The 23,815-nt window shown below is 46.8% G+C and overlaps 1 protein-coding gene across 2 annotated transcripts in view; it reads right to left on the bottom strand.

Annotated features, from left to right (window-relative positions):
• PPP2R3A (protein phosphatase 2 regulatory subunit B''alpha) overlaps window positions 1-23,815 on the bottom strand; it is a 1,213,285-nt gene that overhangs the window by 1,078,466 nt on the left and 111,004 nt on the right. The gene's annotated exons all lie outside the window — the stretch shown is intronic.

Here is a 23,815-nt window from a genome sequence, read left to right as displayed (position 1 = left end):
CTATAGATGCGGCCTGAGATACATTGGTATGACGACCCGAAAAGTACGCACCAGGATGACAGAACACAGGAGCACAATAAGGTGTGGGAAAAACATAAGCAAGTTGACCGACCACTTCCTGACCCACAACCATACACCCAATGACTTTTCATGGACTGTCATTGAGAAGTTTGACAACTCAACAGATGAAAAACTCCTATTACAAAAGGAACAACGTTGGATATATCGATTATCCACACACACCAATGGCCTCAATGATGCCATACCCTGGAACACCCTAGCTGTACAATTGTGAACCTATCCCCACCATGTAACCCTACACGGTGGAATGTATACTGTGCCAAAATACCCCTAAATGAACGTCCTGCCCTCGCCCTCATTCCCACTCCCCGTGCACACCGTGCACCCTTGATCTGATCACCTCCCTTGCGTGTGTAATATACTTCATTACCCCCACACGTGTAACCATCTACTCTGATGCATTGACCCACTTTCTGTCATTAATAGAATACCGTAGTCATTATTTGTTGGCTACACGTGGTGCTTATAATATATATCCCCTTCTTGTGCTTAGATTCTCGGGATTACCTCTGTACCACGCATGCGCCAACAATCCCAGCGCATGCGCACAAGACCCGATCCCCACTAACCCCAGCGCGATCTACTGCGCAGGCGCGAGCCACCGCGCATGCGCTACTACACGCACTGATCCGCCGCACAGGCGCAGGAACCGCCTGCCATGACATGGCGCGCTATGCGCACCCCTCCCTCTCTGTCTACCAATTTAACCTCTACTCAGGTGTAATGCATTAAACAACCGGTATAAAAGAGAATCCAAGCGGCCCACTCATTTCGAATCGGGCGCCGCGGAAGGACGAATAGGTCCAAGGAGGAACCAGACCGAACTACTCGTGAGTAAACAAGACCACTATACCTACAACTGGGGTAAGCACCAATCCTCTTTCTTTACAGGTTAGACAGCCTTGTACAACCTTTTATTCCCACAGGGTCTCTTTCTCTGCCAGGCGACCCATGAGGCTTTGTACCAGAAAACACAGAGTGAGGACCCAGCATATTACTTACCTGTACCTCACCTTGTGATTTCGCTTTTTTAGCCCACCACCTTTCACTAACAGTTTTATTAAACCCTCACTGGGACCATGCAGTAGCCATGAGCCCACACTAGCCGCATATAGGTCGCACACCACCTTATTAGTCGGCAATCAATGGGTCAGAAAAACCTACTATTTTAATATGACTCTACCTCGTACGTCCTGTCTTTGTCCTTTGTGTTTTATGTAGCAAAGCTTGAGGGAATCCCCCTCTAACAGCTACGGCGCCTTAGCGTGCGCAACACATAGTCAAGAATAACACAACCACTTAATATAGTTTATTATTATTTAATTTTGCACCTTCACTTATCCTATTGGTCATGAGGAAAGCCAGCTTAGAATATAAAGGCACTGGCTGAAACATGTAGACCACACTGGACGCTGGAGGTCATCATAACACTCCTACTTACGTCCGTTTGCCTTTTAACCTGCTAACAGAGACCCAGCTTATTAAAATTCGTTAACCCTCGGGTGCTGGGATCCCTCGTATAGCATTTTAAACTTCACCTTCTCACTCCTTCACTGCACACTCAGCAATATACCAGCTCCGCAGTCACCTGGCGTTGAAGCACACCCGGGGCACATTCGGTGCCACTGTGGTGGGCCCGATGATGAAGCATGCCACCGACTAGGTCGGTGGGTGAGGGCTTACTAAGGAAAACAGCGTTTTTTCCTTAAATATATTGTCTGACGTACTTGAGTCTCTTACACTCTCCCTAAAAATAGCTAGTCCCTATTGATTTTACATCCATTTTGTTAAGCCATGTGATTCTGCCGTCTTTACTGTTGCCTGCCTTTCTATTCTGCTTGAGTCATCAATTGTAGTCAACTCCTTCAGTACTGAGCCAGAGCACTGTGTAAGCTCAGAAAGGGCTGTAATTGCTAGAATGCACCTGTCTTAGAATGTAACTGTCAGGCTGTTCCAACTGATGTAAGCAGTTCTGTCTCCCCTCCCACTCTGCTGACAAAGTGGTTTCTCTCTGTCCATGTTAGTCAGTATCTATTCCTGTCTAGGCCTGTACCTTCTATTTGAGTCTCCATGCTTACTCTGCAATAAACAGGGTATAAAAGACCCTTGGTTTCTGAATTTCTTGCACTACCTCATACAGTGCCTGAGGGTGTTGTATTGATGTTGTCCCACTCACGGGTGAATAATAAACTTGTTATTTGATATTCCATCTTCCGTGCCAATCTCAGTTTTGTTGGTTTAAGGACCAGTGGACAGATAAGGGTGAACCTCTGCACCGGTGGACCCCTAAAAAGGCTCATTTCCACACCACTAGCTCACTGAAACCTACCTGCAGCCTAAGGGAATCCAGCCCTCCATCCCTAGAGTAACCCCAGGAGCGGAAGCGTACCTCTGCTACTGCCAGGCAGGGCAGACGCCGCACTCCCGACACAATGGGGCGCACACAGAAAAGGCGCGGATACAGCACCCTCAGTGCAGGTGGTCCAGGTGCACCAACAGACGATGAGGAAGAGGTCCTGGAAGCAGGGGAGGATCTAACGACCAGGAAGCCCACCTTGACCGACATTGTGCAGGCGATCGCACCTTCCAGGGAAGTGCTTGAAGCGAACATCGACGTATTTGGCACGGATCTAAGCCTGATAAAAGATGACAAATGTAAGCTCAAAGAACGGGTGTCAATCAATGAGAAAGAACTGCGTGGTCTCCCAGAGAAAGTCCAAGGAATGGAGCGATCACTCACGGACCTAGAAGCAAAGATAAAAGTGCTGGAAATGCGGGCTGAAGATAGCGAAGGCAGATCCCGCAGAAACAATATACGTGTCATTGGTGTGCCTGAGAAAACAGAAGGCTAGAACATGGTGGACTTCTTGGAGGAGTGGCTCCGAATAGTAGTGGCCCCAGAAGCACTGTCTTCATTTTAGGCCCTGGAACGAGCGTGCAGGGTCCCAGCGAAACCTCCAAAACCAGGGGGACCACCACGCCCAATTGTGGAGCGTCTGTTGCATTTTAGAGACCGAGACCACATCTTGCAACGTGCCCGCCAAAAACAAGGTCTATAAATAAACAACAGTGCTATAATGATTTTTCCGGACTTCATCAGGGAGGTTCAGCGAGCCAGGGCATCCTTCATGGCTGTGAAAAATAAATTGTATCAACTACAAATCCCCTATGCCATGATGTTCCCCGCACGGCTTTGGGTAGCAGATCCCACGCGGTCTCACTTCTTTATGACACCACAAGCAGCGTGGGACTGGCACGACTCGCAGGATCTGTGGCCACACCGTATATCAAACACTACCTCTCCACAGATGAGCCCCCGGAGTCATGTCTCTGGCTCTAAGGCCCCATCACCCAGAAAACTCGGTCTGGAACGCCGCAGCGCACTGCAAACTGTGGTGACACATAGCCAACAGAGTACCAGCCCGTCAAGCAGAAGCGGACAACAGGCTGGATGACTGGAAGCATTGATGACACACAGTGATACTGACAATTCCGAAACATACTGCCCCAAGGTCACTCCTCAAACTGCAGATGATCTCATGTGATAAGTGCGATGAAGCACACCTCGCTGACAACTCCAGATGCAGGGAGTATTAATGCTGACCAGTCATGAACTCATTGCCCTGACTGAATGTCATATTGAAGTAAGGGTTTGCTCCTGGCTGTGCTAGGGGAAGATGTTCGATCCAATTGACGAGGAGGCGGAGCCACGGGGAGATTGCATCCACGACTGTGGGCTGATTGCCCTGTAACCACCTTTGGACGTTTATCTGACTAAGCAGTGTTTGGATGGGAGCTAGTTCTTTGGAACCTGTCCTAGGGAGGGGGGGTTGGGTTTTTCCATAGGTTAGGTAATGTTCATGGGGACCAGGCGTGTCACGGGTGTGCTTTTAATGTGCAACAACAACACTTGCGACAATGGGATCCCCACTAGAATTAAAATGTGTCTCCTGGAATGTGCGGGATGCATTCAATGCTACGTCGTCATAAAATACATTCCTTCCTGGTCCGTAGAGGTGTCCAGATCGCGTTGCTTTAAGAGACTCACCTTTTAGCGAAAGAGGAAGCAGGATTGCAGCGAAGATGGCAGGGACAGGCATTTTACACCACTTATTCCGCATTTGCAAGGGGAGCCCTCATTTGGGTAAGAGCACGGGTGCCCTTCCAGGGCACAAACCTAATAATTGATCCAGAGGGCAGATATGTAGTAGTTGTAGGAAGACTGGATGGCAGGGATCTAGTACTGGGCAGCATATATGCGCCCAACTCGGACCAGCCGACTTTCTTTTCGCACCTGTCCCGCTAGCTGACAAATGTCCTTACTGGGCAGTTTTGCTGGGAGGAGACTTTAACTGCACACTCGATATCAGACTGGACAGGTCACAACTTCCGCTCCTTGAGGCACCTTCACACAAATTAGCAAAAGCACGGTCTGGTTGGCAACAAAAGTGGGGGCTGGTTGACACCTGGAGAGCACAACATCTCGAGGACCGTGATTATTCCTTCTATTTAACCTTGCATGACTTACACGTCAGAATAGATGCCATATTGTGCTCAACGGATGTTCATGAGGGAATTCGCAGCAGTGAATACCTCACAAGGATGCTGTCTGATCACAATCCTGAGCTAGTAGATTTGCATTGGTGTCGAGCGCGCTCTAAGATCCCTACCTGGGGCTTGCGACCGGAAGCTTTAAAAGACCCTGGGTTTAGGGACGCGATAGGTCCAGCTATTACCACATATTTTCAGGACAACGAGAATTCTGCAACATCCTCCTTAATAGAATGGACGCCTGCAAAGCAGTCATATGGGGACAATGCATATTGTAGATGATGGGGGTGCGGAAGGCACTGCTTCGAGACAGAGAGATGACCAACGACTGCGAGACCTAGAAAAAGAACGACCTGAAAGGCCGGACAAGCAGGGGGAGCTTTTGGAGGCTAGAGAGGCGGTATCGGCGCAGGTGGAACGCCTGTGTTGTTTTGACCATAAAGAATACCTTGCCAGAGCTCACTTAAAAAGAGATAGGTCGGGGGCTCTGCTGGCAAATCCTGCCAGGAGGGGGTCAGTCATATTAGAGCTCAGGGATCTAGAGGGGACAACTAGACATAGTCAGCAGGACATTAACTATATATCTTTAAACTATTACACAGGCCTCTACCAGAGCAAGTTACACCCAACAGAGCTGGACTTACTAGAGTTTACGCAGGAAGTAGAGTTGCCGGAGCTAGACGAGCACACGGCGGATGACCTGGGGTGCGCTATTGAGCTTGGAGAAGTGAGAGGGCAGTAAAGGCCCTGGCTAGAAGGAAAACACCAGGCCGACGTCCTCCCAATTGAATCTACTCAACATACCTTGATTTATTAGACTCCAGACTAGTGAAGTTATATAATGACGCTAAATGGATTGGCCACCTACCCATCACTACTAGAGCAGCAATAATCATTCCGCTGCTTAAACCGGGGAAGTCGCCAAGGGACAAAAGGGCCTACCGCCCACTCTCCATGCTCAATCTGGATTACGAAATCCTCAGTAGGACCTCGGCTACACGCCTGCTCCCTCATATGACTACCCTGGTGCAAAGTGACCAGTCTTGGTTTATTCCCACCAGAGCCACAGAGTGTAATATTAGGCGCCTTCTGCAGGTTCTACAGGCAGACACCTACAGCGCGGACTCGGCGACGATCTTCGCCGTCGATATAAAGAAGGCCTTTGATAGCCTGTAATGGCCATATCGATTTCATGTGATGCAGCGGCTGGGACTGGGAACTGAATTTGTGGGCTAGATGGCGCTCTTGTACACTGAGTCCACGGCCAGGGTCAGAACTAGGGGGCTTATATCGGACGTTTGCCCGAGGGAAGCAACAGGAGTGTCCCCTCTCCCCCTTGCTGTTTGCCCTGGCGGTGGAACCCTTAGCGGCGAAGGCCTGGACTGGTCGAGCCTCCCAGGGACTTAATGTACATGGGCGGGGGCGGTGCTTGTGGAGACAAAAAACCTCCTACCGGACCTTAGCAGAATCGCAGGGATAAAAATAAATTAGGCCAAATCCTGCCCGTTTCCTGCAAAGAAGGGCAGAGCGGGTCTGCAGATGGAGAAGGGGGTGACATGGGAAGATAGGTGCCTCCCATACCTGGGTACGCACATATACCATGACCCGGAAGATATACTAGAAGGTAACATAAGGAAGGTTGTCAGGGGAGTTAAAACCTTTACCTTCTGGGGCTCCCTGCCACTGTCTGTAGCTGGCCGCATGACACTCCTTAAAATGATTACTCTCCCACGACTCTTATACTTCTTTTAGACCTTGCCTGTCTGGATCCCAACAAAGTGCTTTGTTCAGCTCCATTTGTTGGTTACAGGCTTTTTATGGGGAACTGGCAGGCGAAGGGTAGCCCTTACTGTCCTAATGGGATCCAGGGCACAGTGGGAGTTGGCGGTGCCAGACTTTGAGGCCTATTAACTGGCTTCACAGTTCCAATGGCTAACGCAGTGGGTGGCGAGTGCTACTAGGGAAAGCGAAGAGCAGAGGAAGGATTTTGTGAACCTAAACCAAATATCCTGAATCATTTTGTGACTGCCTGTTAGTATGGCAACTCTCACCACGGAACTGCGCACAGCGCGTAGGTGCTGGAATAGATACCTGAAGAGGGCCAAAATTAAGCATCCGTAAGCGCCAGAAATTCCGTTAACTATGTGAGAGGCTTTGCCTCATGGAGGCAACTGTCAAAGACTGACGGCCTGGTCGGACCAGGGAAAGACCTGTGTGGGAGATCTGTATGAAGATGAGAACATGATTCAATTTATTGACCTACAAGCCCGATATGACCTGCCTGGGGGGGACTTTCTGTTGTACATAGCCCTGACTACTGCCGTGCGTAAACACTGGGGAGAGGGCCTCACCGAGCCAACAACTTCAATTGGCTACCAACACGCAGTTCTGGAGGCAGGCACGTTTAAAGCGGTAACGTGCTTGTATAAGGGCATAACGCAAGAAACATTACTCCCCTTAACAGCGCTGAAGCTCAAGTGGGAGCCCGACCTAGGAGAAGACATCCCAGAAAAGACCTGGGGGAACTTAGTTCAGAAAGCGTGGAAGAGTACCCGGAATGCCAAATTCCAGTTAGTGCACTTTTACATCCGACACAAGGCGTACTTCACCCCGGCAAAAATAAATAGGTACATTCCGACACAGGCGACGGCGTGTTTGCGCTGCAGCACAGAAGGCGCAGATCTTAAGCACATGTTATGGGACTGCCCATTCCTGGACAACTAATGGGAAGACGTGGCGACACTACTGGCTGCCATTATGGACAGAGACGTAGCACAGACTCAGAAATACTGCATACTTCATTGGCTTTCACACATGGCTAAAAAACATACTCACAAGTAAATTCTTAGATATGGGGCTGCTCTTAGCAAAACGGAATATCACCATGAACTGGAAGGCGAAGTACTGCACGATGGAAGGCAGATCCACTTAAATGAACTGAGTGTGAAGGTGTGGTCCGGCTGCAGATGGCTACAAGACTAGGAAATGAGAGGGCGCTAGAGGCAGCAAGAGCTTGGGAAAGACTAGTTGCAGAACTGAAATCTCCCACGAACTATGAGGTTGAAGACGGAGTGGGCGCCTCCCCAGAGGTAGTAGGCTAAGTAGTAGACAGAGGTGGGAGGATTGGAGACCGACGCATGGACACCAGGAAAGATGCCCTGCACCCTGGTAGGCTAGGGATCCCCTATGGTACTACAAAGATTATGCCTGCATACACACTAGAGACTTGCACTGCTATAGACTGAAACTCTGAATGTATGTGACACTCCTGAGGGGAGGGAGGAGGGATGGAGGGTTTCTGGGGGGAGAGGGTAGTTGTGGGAAGGAGTTTTATACCTGGAGCTGCATTACTGCAGGGGACCAACAATGTACATCGCTTTTGAGCTACTAGAATACACTCATTGGTCATTGCTATGTGGGGCACTTGAGGTGCTAAATGTAACCTGCACTGTCTAATGCATATGATACTGTTCAATATCGTGATAGCATAAGGCCCCATGTAACTTCTGTGAAAACGAAAAAGTCTGTTAAAAAAAATATTTTAAAAAAAAGACGACAATGCAGTACTAATGTGGGACTAACAAGCCTAATAACAAATCAGAAGCCGTCATTTACGAAGGACAATTACACAAGCCAATTAGAAATATGGGCGGAGAGTGGACGTGGCTTCAAGTACATACTCCAATACAGCATGGCTCGCAGAGCAGCGCATGCGCTGCCGAGGCTCGACCTAAAAAAACTACTTTTTCAAACCAAACTCTTACTGCTGTTTGACCCTGTTGTTGTTGTGGTGTGGGTAGATGGGAGCATATTCCATGTCCAGTCCCTCTACTTTCATAGTTAGCTTTCATCTAAATCAGGTCAATTAAAAAAATAAACATCACAATCCGCTGCCTGCTGTGAGAACCGATCAGGCAGCCTGAGCCCTGTCTCCAAAGGGCAGGTGTTCTTTACAAAAAAAGAACAGGGTCACTGTGTTGGCACTGCGAAGAGGACGGAATGGGCCCAAGGGGGCCGAGAGAGGGCTCAGTTAACAGGCTACGATTCATGATGACAAACTGCAAAAAAACAGGAACGCTAGAATTTGCAGAAATGTCATTAACAGATACTTTGCACTGCATGTTCTTCCCAACAGTTACTCTCCAACCAATTGATTGCTATTTCCCAGGTTCTATTTTTGTACTTGTGTTCAGTCCAACATTTTGCTACTCTGGCTAAAAGTGGCTGATCTTAAGCCCTCTTTCTGTGTTTTGTACACGAAGGTTTATAGCCAGGTCAGGCCAGGCCATAAAAGGCACTCTGTATGGATCTCACCTTTTTTTAAAGGAGCAAAGCAGTCTGGCACTTGTTTATCAAGTTCTTCTGTTTAGCTTTAGTGTTATCTCGTGAGAATCGAAAACATTTTCTAAGAGCACTTGGGGTTAAAACGTTTGAATTCTGCGGCACTACAGTGGTTTCTGGCAAACATTTTGCTCTGTACACATTTTTATAACCTGCGAACTTTCCTTCAGCACATGCAGAAAGTGTACATATTTTAATGTTGAGCCACACACAAATAACTTCACGGATTTTCTGTGTGGAATATACTAGAAAGGCTTTCATATGGTGGCAGACGATGCAAATGTTTACGACTGACATTCCATGCCATTTTTGTTGCTGTGCAACTAAAGACATTGTAATTGTAATTGCATTTATATAGCACTTACTACCCCTGATGAGGCGTCGAAGTGCTTCTTTGTCAAATAGCACGCTACTCTGGAACTCAAAAAGGATTAATGTTGAATTAGTGTAGGGAGATATTAAATTAATTTCAGTGGTGGACATGTGAGTTTGTTATTTGTATTGAAAAAGGATAGTGGAGGGGTAGAAGAGGGGAGGTTGGCCTTTATATAGCGCTTGCTACCCCTGATGAGGTGTTGAAGTGCTTTTCGGCGGGTAGCACGCTACTCCGGAACCCAAACAAGATTAGTGAGAAATTTGTATAGGGAAATATGGAACACATTTAAGCAGTGGACATGTTAATCTGTTAGTTGAATTGAAAAGGATAATGGAGGGATAGAAGAGGGTAGGATCTAGAAAGTGGTGTTTTTTTTGGGGGGGAGCTCATAGCAGTAGCAGGAGGTTTGGGATGAGTAAAAGGGGAAGTGGAGGGGGGGGGAGAGTCAGAGGGAAAGGTTTAGAAAATCTTGTTTGGGAGATCTGAATAATAAAAGAGGTATGAGATGATGCAAGAATGGCTAGAGGAGGGAAGAGTCTATAAATGGTTATTTTGTGGATGCTAGTAGTAGAATGGAGTTTGGGATGAGTCAGAGAGTGGCAGTATAAGATATATTGAGAGAGATATAGAGTGAGAAATAGGGTAGTGCATTGAAGAGAGTAGTCTAATTGGAGGCTGAATTAGAAGTAAAGTAATAAGTATAAAGATACATAAGTACATGGAAGGTATATATGTATAAGGAAGGAAATGTATATAGATTTAGTTGTATGTAATAAACTCAGACTCAAGTGTTGCTGTACTTTAAGTTAATGTATTTGTTTTTATATATTTTTTGTAATGTAATAGTGAAGCAATTGTTGATAGTTATAATAAAAGATTTACTAATTTATGCGGTCACCTATATACATGTTAAACTAATATAACAATAAGTAATATGTACAATTGTTAAGCAGAACTAATGAATATCTATATTTGTATAAACATAATTATTATAGATATTTATACAAAGCAATACACATTTGTAGGTACACATATATAGTCCAAATAAATGCTAATATACAGAGGAATATGTTGTATATATCTTTTTGAGTATGGTAGTTATGTGGGACAAAGCAAACTTCAGTAGTCTTCTGGAGAAAAGGTAGTTATCTGTGGATCTTATGTTCGGGGGTAAAGATTGAGAGTAACTGCTGTGTTCAAGAGGTGTCCTGTGATTTGCAGAGCTAACCGCAATTTGAGAATTTAATGGGGGTTCCTGTTTTAATTGCCCAAACCTGCACTTCAACTGTGTTTATCAATTGTATTTCAGAGTTTTTTTTAAACATTACTTGAGGCGGTAAGACCAAAGCTAACCATAACCTTATATTCATTAACTGTGTATTTTCAGCTTGAAAGTATAGTTGGTTACTGGTGGCTGTGATGATCTTTGTGTTGGGTGTGTGGTTGATATGTTGCTGAATGGTAAAGCCTCTATACTGTGTTGCAGGATACCCCTGTTCTGCATGGCCTTCAGCTTTTAGAGCAGGGGTTGATTTTAGTGCGTGGACAAAGACTAGGCCCTAAGGGAACCCACTTCTTGTGTTTAACCACTGTTGCATGTAGCCTTCAGTCATGTGAAACATCGGTCAGCCACAGGCAGACAACCTCCAAAGCAGCCAACCACTAGCTGCACATGCAGTTTGCAAATTAAGCCTAATGGTGGTATCTCACTTGTCCTGCAGATCTGTCAAATAGTGGCAAAGTACAGCAAATCAAAGCTTTTTTTAGCTCTCCCCACCCTAAACTTTAACCCCTCTTGTCAGATCTGCGTGAAACCTTGGATCCTTACACAGCGATAACTTGAGATCAGGGACCAGTTAAGAATGTTATGGGCCCTGGGCCAAACGAAATTTTAGGGACCTCTGTTCAGGCCAGCTTTGAATTTATGATCACATTTAATCTTTTTCATGCCCTCTTTAGCCCAGTTACGGACAGTGCACAGGCACACTCGTCCAAATTCGAAATATGTTTACATCTCATATTCAGCAATAGTAATGTATGTTTTCAATATTGTGACACACTAGCAGCTCACTAATTTTATTGCAAATATTCTCTGTGGCACCCTATATTTCACATATGTGACGTCCTCTTTTGATCTAAAAGAAACTTTTTTTATGGATGTTGCATGAAATGCATGAAACAAACACAACATTTCTCTGCAAAATGTCTGTAACAGTCTCTTGCACATCACCCACATTAAAAATAAATTAAAGTAAAACAGTATTTAAAATAATCTATTTATTAATTATTCAAGGTCATCAGAGGAGTATTCGATGCAGAATAGAGCTGGCTCTATTAGGGGGTGCGTTGAAAGGCTGGGGCCGTGGGCCAGATCCCACTTTGCCCATGCCTTAAAACGTCTCTGCTTGAGATGACAACAAAAAAATAAAGTTGAAATTTCCAATGATTTATTTGTGGACTTGTTAAGTTGAGCTATAGCAAAGGAATATTTTTTGTCCTGCCCATTAATCAAATCCTCCTTGACAGATTTGCATGAAAGTCAACATACCGGAAGTTAAACAGGCCAAGTGTCTGCAAAGTTTAATGGAAATCAATGAAATTGTATAAAAGAAAATCAAAGGATTTTTTTACCCTCCCCCTTTACTTTTTTCAACATATTTTCCAAGATCACAATTGGTTCAGCAAGTGCTGATTTTGAAACGGCCATTGTAGGTGTTGTCCACCTGCACTCACTTTTGGGGACCAGCACTTATTTTTCCTCAACAAACTTTGATCTTGAGCAAGGAAGGGAAAAGCACAAAAGGGTAAAAAGAGGAAGAAGAGACAGACAGAAAAACAGTGACAAAGGGAGAAAGAAGAGACGAAAAAGAACCTGTAAGAGTGTGATCAAGAGGAAGATAGGGTCCGGTGGTGGACCAAAGAGGCATGAGGGGGAATCATGACTTATATGTCTTTAGTATTCAGCACTCTGACCTTCAATAGCACTGGGTGCAGGGTTGTAAGCACTTTTTTATGCTGAGAATGAAGTGCAAATGTTTCCACCAAGCTGAGATTTGGTACTGAGTCCCACCTAGAGGAGGTACACAGTCAGTATCTGTGTAATCACAGGAGTTTCAATTTACCCTCCCTGTTCTTCATATACATTAACTGAACTTGATCAGTTCTTGGTACTGTGCTGCAACACTGCTGGCTGTGACAGTTTGGAGAGAAACCAGGCTCATCCAGAAAAGATGGGAGAGCCATGATATATTAGCAAAGTCTCAGAACTGCATCTTTGATAAATTATGTAAAATAGCGTCTAATTGAAGCGTTCAAGATGATCGTTTCATGTACAGTCAATAACCTCACGACTCTTTGCACGGCCTCCAAGAATCAAATTTTTGGAACAAAGCAAAAGTGGACATATGAAGATCAAAGGCAGCGTACCGCACATTAAGTGATGTGCCTAATTAGTTTATATCAGAGTCCTGCTGTGGCAAATGACGTTCACGGATTTGTTCAATGCTATATCAAAATAGAAGAACAAAATAGCCTTGGGCAAGAGTGAAAAGTACAATATGCTGGTAAACACCTCTCAGGGCCAGAAATGTATTGACACCTTAAACCTGCCCCAGCTGAAGTACTCATTCAGATTATATTGGAAATGCCAGGGCATTCATCACACTGGGTAAATACAGATTCTTCCATGTGTGGTAATCACCAGATGCAGAAATATACACTAATTCCAAGTACTGTATGTTGGAAGGAGGCATTACATGCGGCATGAACGTTTTTGTGCACAGACCCCTCTGTGTTTGCATTTTTTCAGACGCTTACCGCGGACACATTTTCCTCGTTTATAATGAAGAAGTGTGTGTGGGGGAAAAAAAGGAAGGTAGGCTTAAAGTACCACCCACCTTGGGATCCCAAATTTGAATGTTGAAGGAAATCAGAAATATTTGAAGGAAAAGATAAGGGCGTGTAATCTAAGTTAAATGGATGGCTGGAAACCAACCATTAAAGACTCAAAGAAATGTAATGACTGTCAGGATTGTACTACTGAATATTGACATGAAATAATATCGAGGATAGAATATTCACGGACAACATATCGAAAGGTAAGTACATGCAGGGAAGTATAAATTTATTACTCCTGACTCCACATCCATGTATCTTCAAAACAGATGTACTGCATAGGTACGTGTGCAGCTAGGTATAGAAAAGGTAGACTTACCTGTCAATTTTGGGTGGTTAATCTGTACTCTCTATTTAGCACCCTTGGTATTCTGACATCGATTTTTAGTATGAACGCCAAGGGCAGGATATAGCTATAGCATGTGTGAGAGCGGTCAGACATGTCTTAGCCTTCACAGTAAGAAGACCCTAAGACATGTAAAGCTGGTTATTTACAATAACATTTATATTTAACCTGAAATCTCGCCACGAAACATTTTGTGTATGGATGGATGCTTTCCAGGATGGTTTAAACGGGTGTTCCAATAGTTTAAGTGAACCCCGCCGCACGACAAAGTAAAACGCAAAGTGCTGAAAAGCCAAGAGGGTGGTGAAGAGATTAGAATCGGCCAACAGTTTGCACTCCAGAAATTTTAGGGTGCCACGGTTTCACGCAATCTTCGCACCATGTTACTAAAAGTATAATTAGAATCGGCCAACAGTTTGCACTCCAGAAATTTTAGGGTGCCACGGTTTCACGCAATCTTCGCACCATGTTACTAAAAGTATAATTAGAATCGGCCAACAGTTTGCACTCCAGAAATTTTAGGGTGCCACGGTTTCACGCAATCTTCGCACCATGTTACTAAAAGTATAATTAGAATCGGCCAACAGTTTGCACTCCAGAAATTTTAGGGTGCCACGGTTTCACGCAATCTTCGCACCATGTTACTAAAAGTATAAGACAAACACGAAATCCAGAAAGCCCAAAGGCGGTTCTATTCTTCACATCGCTCTAAACACTGTTATATAAAAATTAAAAAAAGTACAGGATTATATCGGCACCCAAGGGAATACTACAAAGCGTGATGCTGTCACCGAGCCAACAGGAGCTCCCTAGGTCACGTCACAGGCGCTCGCGCGCCTCCCTCCCTCAACACGTAGACATTTTGCTGCCCAAATACAGCAGCTTAACCTCGGGCCCTGCTCCTTGGGGCGAGTTTGCATCAAGCAGGCGCAAAAGTTAGGAACCGACACGTTACTCGGGAATTAATGCCCCAAGACGGTCATGTTATGGAGATTTATATAATACCGAGCACGAAAAGGGAACCAACAGGTTTAGGAGTCCTGGGGCAGCAGAAAACAGCGCTGCGGATAGAGGAGTCGGCGATATGAAGAGAACAGTTAAGGTTTTCATCTCGGATACAAAATATGGATCTGTTTGAAAGGCTGAAATACAAGGCCTTATGTGTTTTGTCTAAAAACTGTAACTTTTATCTTTATTTTCTAAGCGGGAAACGTCAGTGTTAGTCACTTCTCAGTGACGCAAGTGAACACATTACACACTGGGTAATTAAACTTGAAACAAAGGGGTATTGATGTATTGATGTTTTGGGAAATATTTCATATGCGACTCTAATACCAAAAATCCCGAAGGAGAGCTTTCTGCTGGGCTGGCCATGGACTTAAAGTCAGTAAACTGACGATCTCTGCAGCCTGAAGCAGAACTGCCAACTCTCAGGGCCCCACCATGTGCGCACGTCATAGGCTCCCTTCAGCCGGTCCCTTGGCAAGAGAGAAAGGGAGCTCGAAACCCCTACTGAGAAAGGGTTTCTTTCTAGTGCCTCTGGTGGGTTCCGCACAGCTGACGTCACTGGGCTTTTGCAATCTCCTCAGAACAACGGTAGCGCTGCAGCATCTGAACTTAGCGTTTGTTTTGCTCTGGGGTGGGGAGATTGCAGGTTTTAGTAGTGACGTAAGCAGTTCTCTGCACAGCCACGTTCTCTGCACAGCCACACCCTCTGCCCATGGCCCCACCAGTAGGGAAGCCCCTCCACAACTGGTTACAAAGTAGCAGACTCAAGGCTCTGCCCTCTCCTCGAACACAATATACATTTTTAAAGTAAGCAGATCTATTGGAATAATCCTGCGCTGTATTACGTTATCAGACATCTGATCCTGGGCCATGTCTTTTGCAAATAAAGCAACACTCGTTGACATCTTGCAGTTGCAAACGAAGCTCCCACGTGATGGGTATTACAAACGGGCCTATGCAAGCTTGCTCTTCCTTCTATAACCTGGCCACTTATTTGTGAACCCCTTGGTTCAAAGAGTGATCACAAAGGCACACATTGAGGGTGTAGGGTTGTGGCTCCTACAGACCAGAGATGGCTAGCATTATCCACCGAAATCACCCTTCGGTTTGTATCCAGGTATGGACCTTCCAGACTACACCCGGTCCGATCCATCGAGACGTCGGCAGACCCCACTATTGGAAGGCAGGCGGGACCTCTTTTCAAGATTCCAACAAAATGGACATACTGTGCTCTGGTTCCGCTTCACTTCGCTGCACTTTACAGCCAGTGGGGTGCTTTATTTGCCTATCTAGCACTGGTTTCGCTTATTTGCACACGCCCCTTTCTGGTCCCGGCCTCAGTGCTCGACCCCAGCGGTTTCCCGGAAGTGAGGCGGGACCGCATTGCACCGGGGTTGACGCTCTAGTCGGCAGATCGCACGTCCGTTTATAACGCCATGTGTCAGCGACCGCGCCGAAGGAGCGCCAAAGGAGGGCCCGTCTGTGCCCATCCGTGCTCTGGCCGGGCACAGGGCCCCGACCCCTGGCCGTTTTCCTTCCACCTCTGTCCCTCCTACACCATGTCGGTATTCCGCTGCCGACCTTAGAGCCCTTAAGGTCCCTCCTTGTGAGGCGGCGCACTCCTGGGCGCTTTCTGATAATCGGTTCCGATCTTGCCCCTTCTGTAACTATCTTCTTCCTAGTCCTGTCACCCCGCCTACTCAACCCTGTAATGGGACTAAGATCATACAGGCGGGCCTGATCAATGCCAGATCTTTGGTTTGCCACACGGCTGAGGTCTTTGACCTTTTAGCTGATAATGATTTCGACCTACTCTTTGTTACTGAGACTTGGATGACTGACTCCTGCTCGCCGGTAGTCGAGTTAGCTATCCCTCGTGGTTTCAGAATTTGCAGAGTAGATCGCGCTGCTGATGTGGGAAGAGGAGGAGGGGTTGCCGTGATCTATAGGGATCACTGGTCTCTCACCTGCGAGCATCTGGACAAAATCAAAGAAGCGGAACTTCTCCATTTCTGCCTGGACATTAGTCCGCATTTTACCTTAGGCGGCACACTACTGTATCGACCGCCAGGCTACGTCAGAAATTTTATTGGATCTTTGGAGGAGGTTATCGTGCCACGAGCCTTACGCTTCTCTCGTTTCCTACTGCTGGGCGATTTTAATATACATGTGGATTCTGCTAACACCACTGAAGCTACTCGTCTTAGTGAGACTTTCAGCATGGCTCACCTCTCCCAATGGGTCGACGCTCCCACACATGTGGGAGGTCATGTTCTTGACTTAATCTGCACTAATTTTGATATTAGTCTGTCCCCCCCATTGCCTATGGTGTGGTCCGACCATTACATGATCAAGTTTGCCTGGCAGCTAGATGAGGGTTTGAGGAAAACTCCTTCTATGGTACACCACCCCCGGATTAATGTGATGTCCTTATCTGAGTCCCTTTCTGACACCCGTCCGGCCCCAATGATGGAGCTAGAAGCGACTGTTGACGCATTCAATTCTTGGATAGCGAATGGTGTCGCTACCTCCACTAATGTGGGGGGTGTCCGGTGAATGCGGTCACGACCCTCCCAACCATGGTTCACGCATGCCCTGCGAGAACAGAAGCTGGTCTGCAAAAAACTAGAGCGAGCATGGAGACAAGCCTACCTGCCTGCCGCAAAGAAATTCTTACGAGCAGCCCAAATGGACTATTATGCTGCGATCAAGACTGCTAAAAGCAGGTATTATTCGGACAGAATTGAGAAGGCGGAAAACAACAGCAAAGAGATCTTCTCAATTGTCCAAAACTTTCTATCTCCCTGTGCTGCCCAACCCCAGCTCCCTTCTTCCGCTCAATGGTGTGAAGAACTGTCCTGCTATTTTACGGACAAAATTGCAAAAATACAATCGGACTTAGAAATGGCTCAAAAGTCCTTTACGACTCCTCCTGTCCTACTTGGATCGGATAGACTATGTCTACAGGACCAACTTGTTGCCTTCCTCCCGGCCTCGGAACTGGACATACGGCAAATCCTGACTGCTTTAAAGTCTGGATCTCCTTCAGACCCCTGCCCAGCCAGGGTTTTGGGCGGGATAACGGACATCATTACTCAAGAGGTGACGTACATCATTAACCTCTCCCTTTCCACGGCCATGATCCCGAGAAGTTGGAAGGAGGCTAAGCTGCTCCCTTTATTAAACAAGCATTTACAATGCAACGGTCTCGCCTTTGCAAAAGTTAGCGATTTTGGCATTGTAAATGACAAATGTTTTATTTATGTGTTGGTTTTGGAAACAGATAAATAAATGGCATTGTCATGAGCAGTAGAGAGTGAGTAGTAGAGAGTGAGTAGTAGAGAGAGTAGTAGAGAGAGTAGTAGTGAGTAGTAGAGAGAGTAGTAGTGAGTAGTAGAGAGTGAGTAGACAGTAGTAAGTGAGTAGTAGAGTGTGTAGTAGAGAGTAGTGAGTGTGTAGTAGAGAGTAGTGAGTGTGTAGTAGAGAGTAGTGAGTGTGTAGTAGAGAGTGTGTAGTAGAGAGTGTGTAGTAGAGAGTGTGTAGTAGAGAGTGAGCAGTAGAGACTAGTGAGTGTGTAGTAGAGTGGTGAGTGTGTAGTAGAGTGGTGAGTGTGTAGTAGAGTGGTGAGTGTGTAGTAGAGTGTGTAGTAGAGTGTGTAGGCGAATGTGTAGTAGGGAGTGTAGTAGAGTGTGTAGTAGAGAGTGTGTACTAGAGAGTAGTGAGTGTGTAGTAGAGAGTGTGTAATACAGAATGTGAAGTAGAGAGATTGAAGTAGAGAGATTGAAGTAGAGAGATTGAGGTAGAGAGATTGAATTAGAGAGATTGAGGTAGAGAGATTGAAGTAGAGAGTGTGGAGTAGAGAGTGGAGAGTCTGTAGTAGAGTGTAGTAGAAAGTAGTGAGTGTGTAGTAGAGTAGTAGAGAATGTGTAGTAGAGTAGTAGAGAGTAGTAGAGGGTGTGTAGTAGAGTGTGTAGTAGAGCGTGTGTGTAGCAGAGTGTGTAGCAGAGTGTGTAGTAGAGTGTAGTAGAGTGTGTGTAGTAGAGTGTGTGTAGTAGAGAGTGTGTAGTAGAGAGTGTGTAGTAGAGAGTGTGTAGTAGAGAGTGTGTAGTAGAGAGTGTGTAGTAGAGAGTGTGTAGTAGAGAGTGTGTAGTAGAGAGTGTGTAGTAGTGTGTAATGTAGAGTGTGTAATGTAGAGTGTGTAATGTAGAGTGTGTAATGTAGAGTGTAATGTAGAGTGTGTAATGTAGAGTGTGTAGTAGAGTGTGTAGTAGAGTGTGTAGTAGAGAGTGTAGTAGAGAGTGTAGTAGAGAGTGTAGTAGAGAGTGTAGTAGAGTGTGTAGTAGAGTGTGTAGTAGAGTGTGTAGTAGAGAGTGTAGTAGAGAGTGTAGTAGAGAGTGTAGTAGAGAGTGTAGTAGAGAGTGTGTAATGTAGAGTGTGTAATGTAGAGTGTGTAATGTAGAGTGTAGTAGTGTGTGTAGTAGTGTGTGTAGTAGAGTGTGTAGTAGAGTGTGTAGTAGAGTGTGTAGTAGAGTGTGTAGTAAGTAGTGACTGTAGTAGAGTGTGTAGTAAGTAGTGACTGTAGTAGAGTGTGTAGTAAGTAGTGACTGTAGTAGAGAGTGTCTAGTATAGAGTGTGTCGAAGAGAGTAGTGGCTGTAGTAGTGAGTGTGTAGTGAGTGTGTAGTAGAGTGTGTAGTAGAGAGTAGTGACTGTAGTAGAGAGTGTGTAGTAGTGTGTAGTAGAGAGTAGTGACTGTAGTAGAGTGTGAAGTACAGTGTGTAGTAGAGAGTAGTGACTGTAGTAGAGTGTGAAGTACAGTGTGTAGTAGAGAGTAGTGACTGTAGTAGATAGTGTGTAGTAGAGAGTGTCTAGTATAGAGTGTGTGGAAGAGAGTAGTGGCTGTAGTAGTGAGTGTGTAGTGAGTGTGTAGTAGAGAGTAGTGACTGTAGTAGAGAGTGTGTAGTAGTGTGTAGTAGAGAGTAGTGACTGTAGTAGAGTGTGTAGTACAGTGTGTAGTAGAGAGTAGCGACTGTAGTAGAGAGTGTGTAGTAGAGTGTGTAGTAGAGAGTGTGTAGTAGAGTGTGTAGTAGAGAGTAGAGTGCGTAGCAGAGAGTAGTGACTGTAGTAGAGAGTGTGTAGTAGAGTGTGTAGTAGAGTGTGTAGTAGAGTGTGTAGTAGAGAGTGTGTAGTAGAGTGTAGTAGAGAGTAGAGTGCGTAGCAGAGAGTAGTGACTGTAGTAGAGAGTGTGTAGCAGAATGTGTAGTAGAGAGTAGTGACTGTAGTAGGGAGTGTGTAGTAGAGAGTAGTGACTGTAGTAGAGAGTGTGTAGCAGAGAGTGTGTAGTAGAGAGTGTGCAGTGATTTGAGTTTTACATCAAATTAAAAACGGGAACGGAACAAACTCATCCTATACATTATTGTGGTAGGTGCCCACGCATATAGGGTTAAATGATGCGTTAGATGCCACAGGTCCCACCAACACGCTTCCTTTATGATAGGAGAATGCCCAACATCGCGGAGATTTGCTCTCTGCTCTTCCCGGATATTTGTATTTTCAAATGTATAATGTTATCCTGCTAAACGAAGACGATGCTCAAACTATAAAAGAAGAGGGTTTCACAGATATGTTAGTCCTTCCGGGCAAACGAAATGACCCAAAGAAAGATCAAGTGACAGTTTAGAGCTCCAAGTGAGTCTTAATAAAATCAGTGTCTGGAACGCATAGCATCAAAAAACGAGCGGGCATCAAACTGCAGTGTCATTCAATCAAAGCTTCAAGGCTTCTGAGCGCTAGCCGAGAATTATTTTTTGTGAAGCACTAATCACTGTGGAAGGTGCCCCTGCTATCCCAGATGTGAGAAGTCAGTCTGATATGAAAATAAGCAGTATTTGGAATGAATGTATTTGGCAGGGGGAAGGTGGGGCGGCGCAAGACCGTACTGACGAGTGAACAGGAGCCATTTTGTACCGAGTGATTCTGCCTGTGTGCATGTAGACAAACCAGGCAGCAGCATGAGCATGTGATTCGGTAAAATAACAAGCATTTACAATGCAATGGTTTTGCCTTTGTTAAAGTTAGAGCTATTGGCATTGCTCTTGACACTCTGAAGCTCCACTCTGCATCCGGAAGCTCCACTCTGCATCCGGAAGCTCCACTCTGCACTCTGAAGCTCCACTCTGCACTCTGAAGCTCCACTCTGCACTCTGAAGCTCCACTCTGCACTCTGAAGCTCCACTCTGCACTCTGAAGCTCCACTCTGCACTCTGAAGCTGCACTCTGAAGCTGCACTCTGAAGCTGCACTCTGAAGCTGCACTCTGAAGCTGCACTCTGAAGCTGCACTCTGAAGCTGCACTCTGAAGCTGCACTCTGAAGCTGCACTCTGCACTCTGAAGCTCCACTCTGCACTCTGAAGCTGCACTCTGAAGCTGCACTCTGAAGCTGCACTCTGAAGCTGCACTCTGAAGCTGCACTCTGAAGCTGCACTCTGAAGCTCCACTCTGCACTCTGAAGCTCCACTCTGCACTCTGAAGCTCCACTCTGAAGCTCCACTCTGAAGCTCCACTCTGAAGCTCCACTCTGAAGCTCCACTCTGAAGCTCCACTCTGAAGCTCCACTCTGAAGCTCCACTCTGAAGCTCCACTCTGCACTCTGAAGCTCCACTCTGAATCTGAACTCTGAAGCTCCACTCTGAATCTGCACTCTGAAGCTCCACTCTGCACTCTGAAGCTCCACTCTGCACTCTGAAGCTCCACTCTGCACTCTGAAGCTCCACTCTGCCCTCTGAAGCTCCACTCTGCACTCTGAAGCTCCACTCTGCACTCTGAAGCTCCACTCTGCACTCTGAAGCTCCACTCTGCACTCTGAAGCTCCACTCTGAAGCTCCACTCGAAGCTCCACTCTGCACTCTGAAGCTCCACTCTGCACTCTGAAGCTCCACTCTGCACTCTGAAGCTCCACTCTGCACTCTGAAGCTCCACTCTGCACTCTGAAGCTCCACTCTGAAGCTCCACTCTGCACTCTGAAGCTCTACTCTGAAGCTCTACTCTGCACTCTGAAGCTCCACTCTGAAGCTCCACTCTGAAGCTCCACTCTGAAGCTCCACTCTGAAGCTCCACTCTGAAGCTCCACTCTGAAGCTCCACCCGGAAGCTCCACCCGGAAGCTCCACTCTGCACTCTGAAGCTCCACTCGGAAGCTCCACTCTGCACTCTGAAGCTCCACTCGGAAGCTCCACTCTGCACTCTGAAGCTCCACTCGGAAGCTCCACTCTGCACTCTGAAGCTCCACTCTGAAGCTCCACTCTGAAGCTCCACTCTGAAGCTCCACTCTGAAGCTCCACTCTGCACTCTGAAGCTCCACTCTGAAGCTCCACTCTGCACTCTGAAGCTCTACTCTGAAGCTCCACTCTGCACTCTGAAGCTCCACTCTGAAGCTCCACTCTGCACTCTGAAGCTCCACTCTGAAGCTCTACTCTGAAGCTCCACTCTGAAGCTCCACTCTGAAGCTCTACTCTGAAGCTCCACTCTGCACTCTGAAGCTCCACTCTGAAGCTCTACTCTGAAGCTCCACTCTGAAGCTCCACTCTGAAGCTCCACTCTGAAGCTCCACTCTGAAGCTCCACCCGGAAGCTCCACTCTGCACTCTGAAGCTCCACTCGGAAGCTCCACTCTGCACTCTGAAGCTCCACTCGGAAGCTCCACTCTGCACTCTGAAGCTCCACTCGGAAGCTCCACTCTGCACTCTGAAGCTCCACTCTGAAGCTCCACTCTGAAGCTCCACTCTGAAGCTCCACTCTGAAGCTCCACTCTGCACTCTGAAGCTCCACTCTGAAGCTCCACTCTGCACTCTGAAGCTCCACTCTGAAGCTCCACTCTGCACTCTGAAGCTCTACTCTGAAGCTCCACTCTGCACTCTGAAGCTCTACTCTGAAGCTCCACTCTGCACTCTGAAGCTCCACTCTGAAGCTCCACTCTGCACTCTGAAGCTCCACTCTGAAGCTCTACTCTGAAGCTCCACTCTGCACTCTGAAGCTCCACTCTGAAGCTCTACTCTGAAGCTCCACTCTGCACTCTGAAGCTCCACTCTGAAGCTCCACTCTGAAGCTCCACTCTGAAGCTCCACTCTGAAGCTCCACTCTGAAGCTCCACTCTGAAGCTCCACTCTGAAGCTCCACTCTGAAGCTCCACTCTGCACTCTGAAGCTCCACTCGGAAGCTCCACTCTGAAGCTCCACTCTGCACTCTGAAGCTCCACTCGGAAGCTCCACTCTGAAGCTCCACTCTGCACTCTGAAGCTCCACTCGGAAGCTCCACTCGGAAGCTCCACTCGGAAGCTCCACTCGGAAGCTCCACTCGGAAGCTCCACTCGGAAGCTCCACTCTGCACTCTGAAGCTCCACTCTGCAGCTCCACTCTGCACTCTGAAGCTCCACTCTGCACTCTGAAGCTCCACTCTGAAGCTCCACTCTGCACTCTGAAGCTCCACTCTGCACTCTGAAGCTCCACTCTGAAGCTCCACTCTGCACTCTGAAGCTCCACTCTGAAGCTCCACTCTGCACTCTGAAGCTCCACTCTGCACTCTGAAGCTCCACTCTGAAGCTCCACTCTGAAGCTCCACTCTGAAGCTCCACTCTGAAGCTCCACTCTGAAGCTCCACTCTGAAGCTCCACTCTGAAGCTCTACTCTGAAGCTCCACTCTGAAGCTCCACTCTGAAGCTCCACTCTGAAGCTCCACTCTGAAGCTCCACTCTGCACTCTGAAGCTCCACTCTGAAGCTCTACTCTGAAGCTCCACTCTGCACTCTGAAGCTCCACTCTGAAGCTCTACTCTGAAGCTCCACTCTGCACTCTGAAGCTCCACTCTGAAGCTCCACTCTGCACTCTGAAGCTCCACTCTGAAGCTCCACTCTGAAGCTCCACTCTGCACTCTGAAGCTCCACTCTGAAGCTCCACTCTGCACTCTGAAGCTCCACTCTGCACTCTGAAGCTCCACTCTGAAGCTCCACTCTGAAGCTCCACTCTGAAGCTCCACTCTGAAGCTCCACTCTGAAGCTCCACTCTGAAGCTCCACTCTGAAGCTCCACTCTGAAGCTCCACTCTGAAGCTCCACTCTGAAGCTCCACTCTGAAGCTCCACTCTGCACTCTGAAGCTCCACTCTGAAGCTCTACTCTGAAGCTCCACTCTGCACTCTGAAGCTCCACTCTGAAGCTCCACTCTGCACTCT

Source organism: Lissotriton vulgaris, chromosome 11, assembly GCF_964263255.1.
Source record: "Lissotriton vulgaris chromosome 11, aLisVul1.2, whole genome shotgun sequence".
NCBI classification, from domain to species: Eukaryota; Metazoa; Chordata; class Amphibia; order Caudata; family Salamandridae; genus Lissotriton; species Lissotriton vulgaris.
Note: the sequence above shows the minus strand (reverse complement) of the source record. Positions and strands in the feature narration are given on the sequence as shown.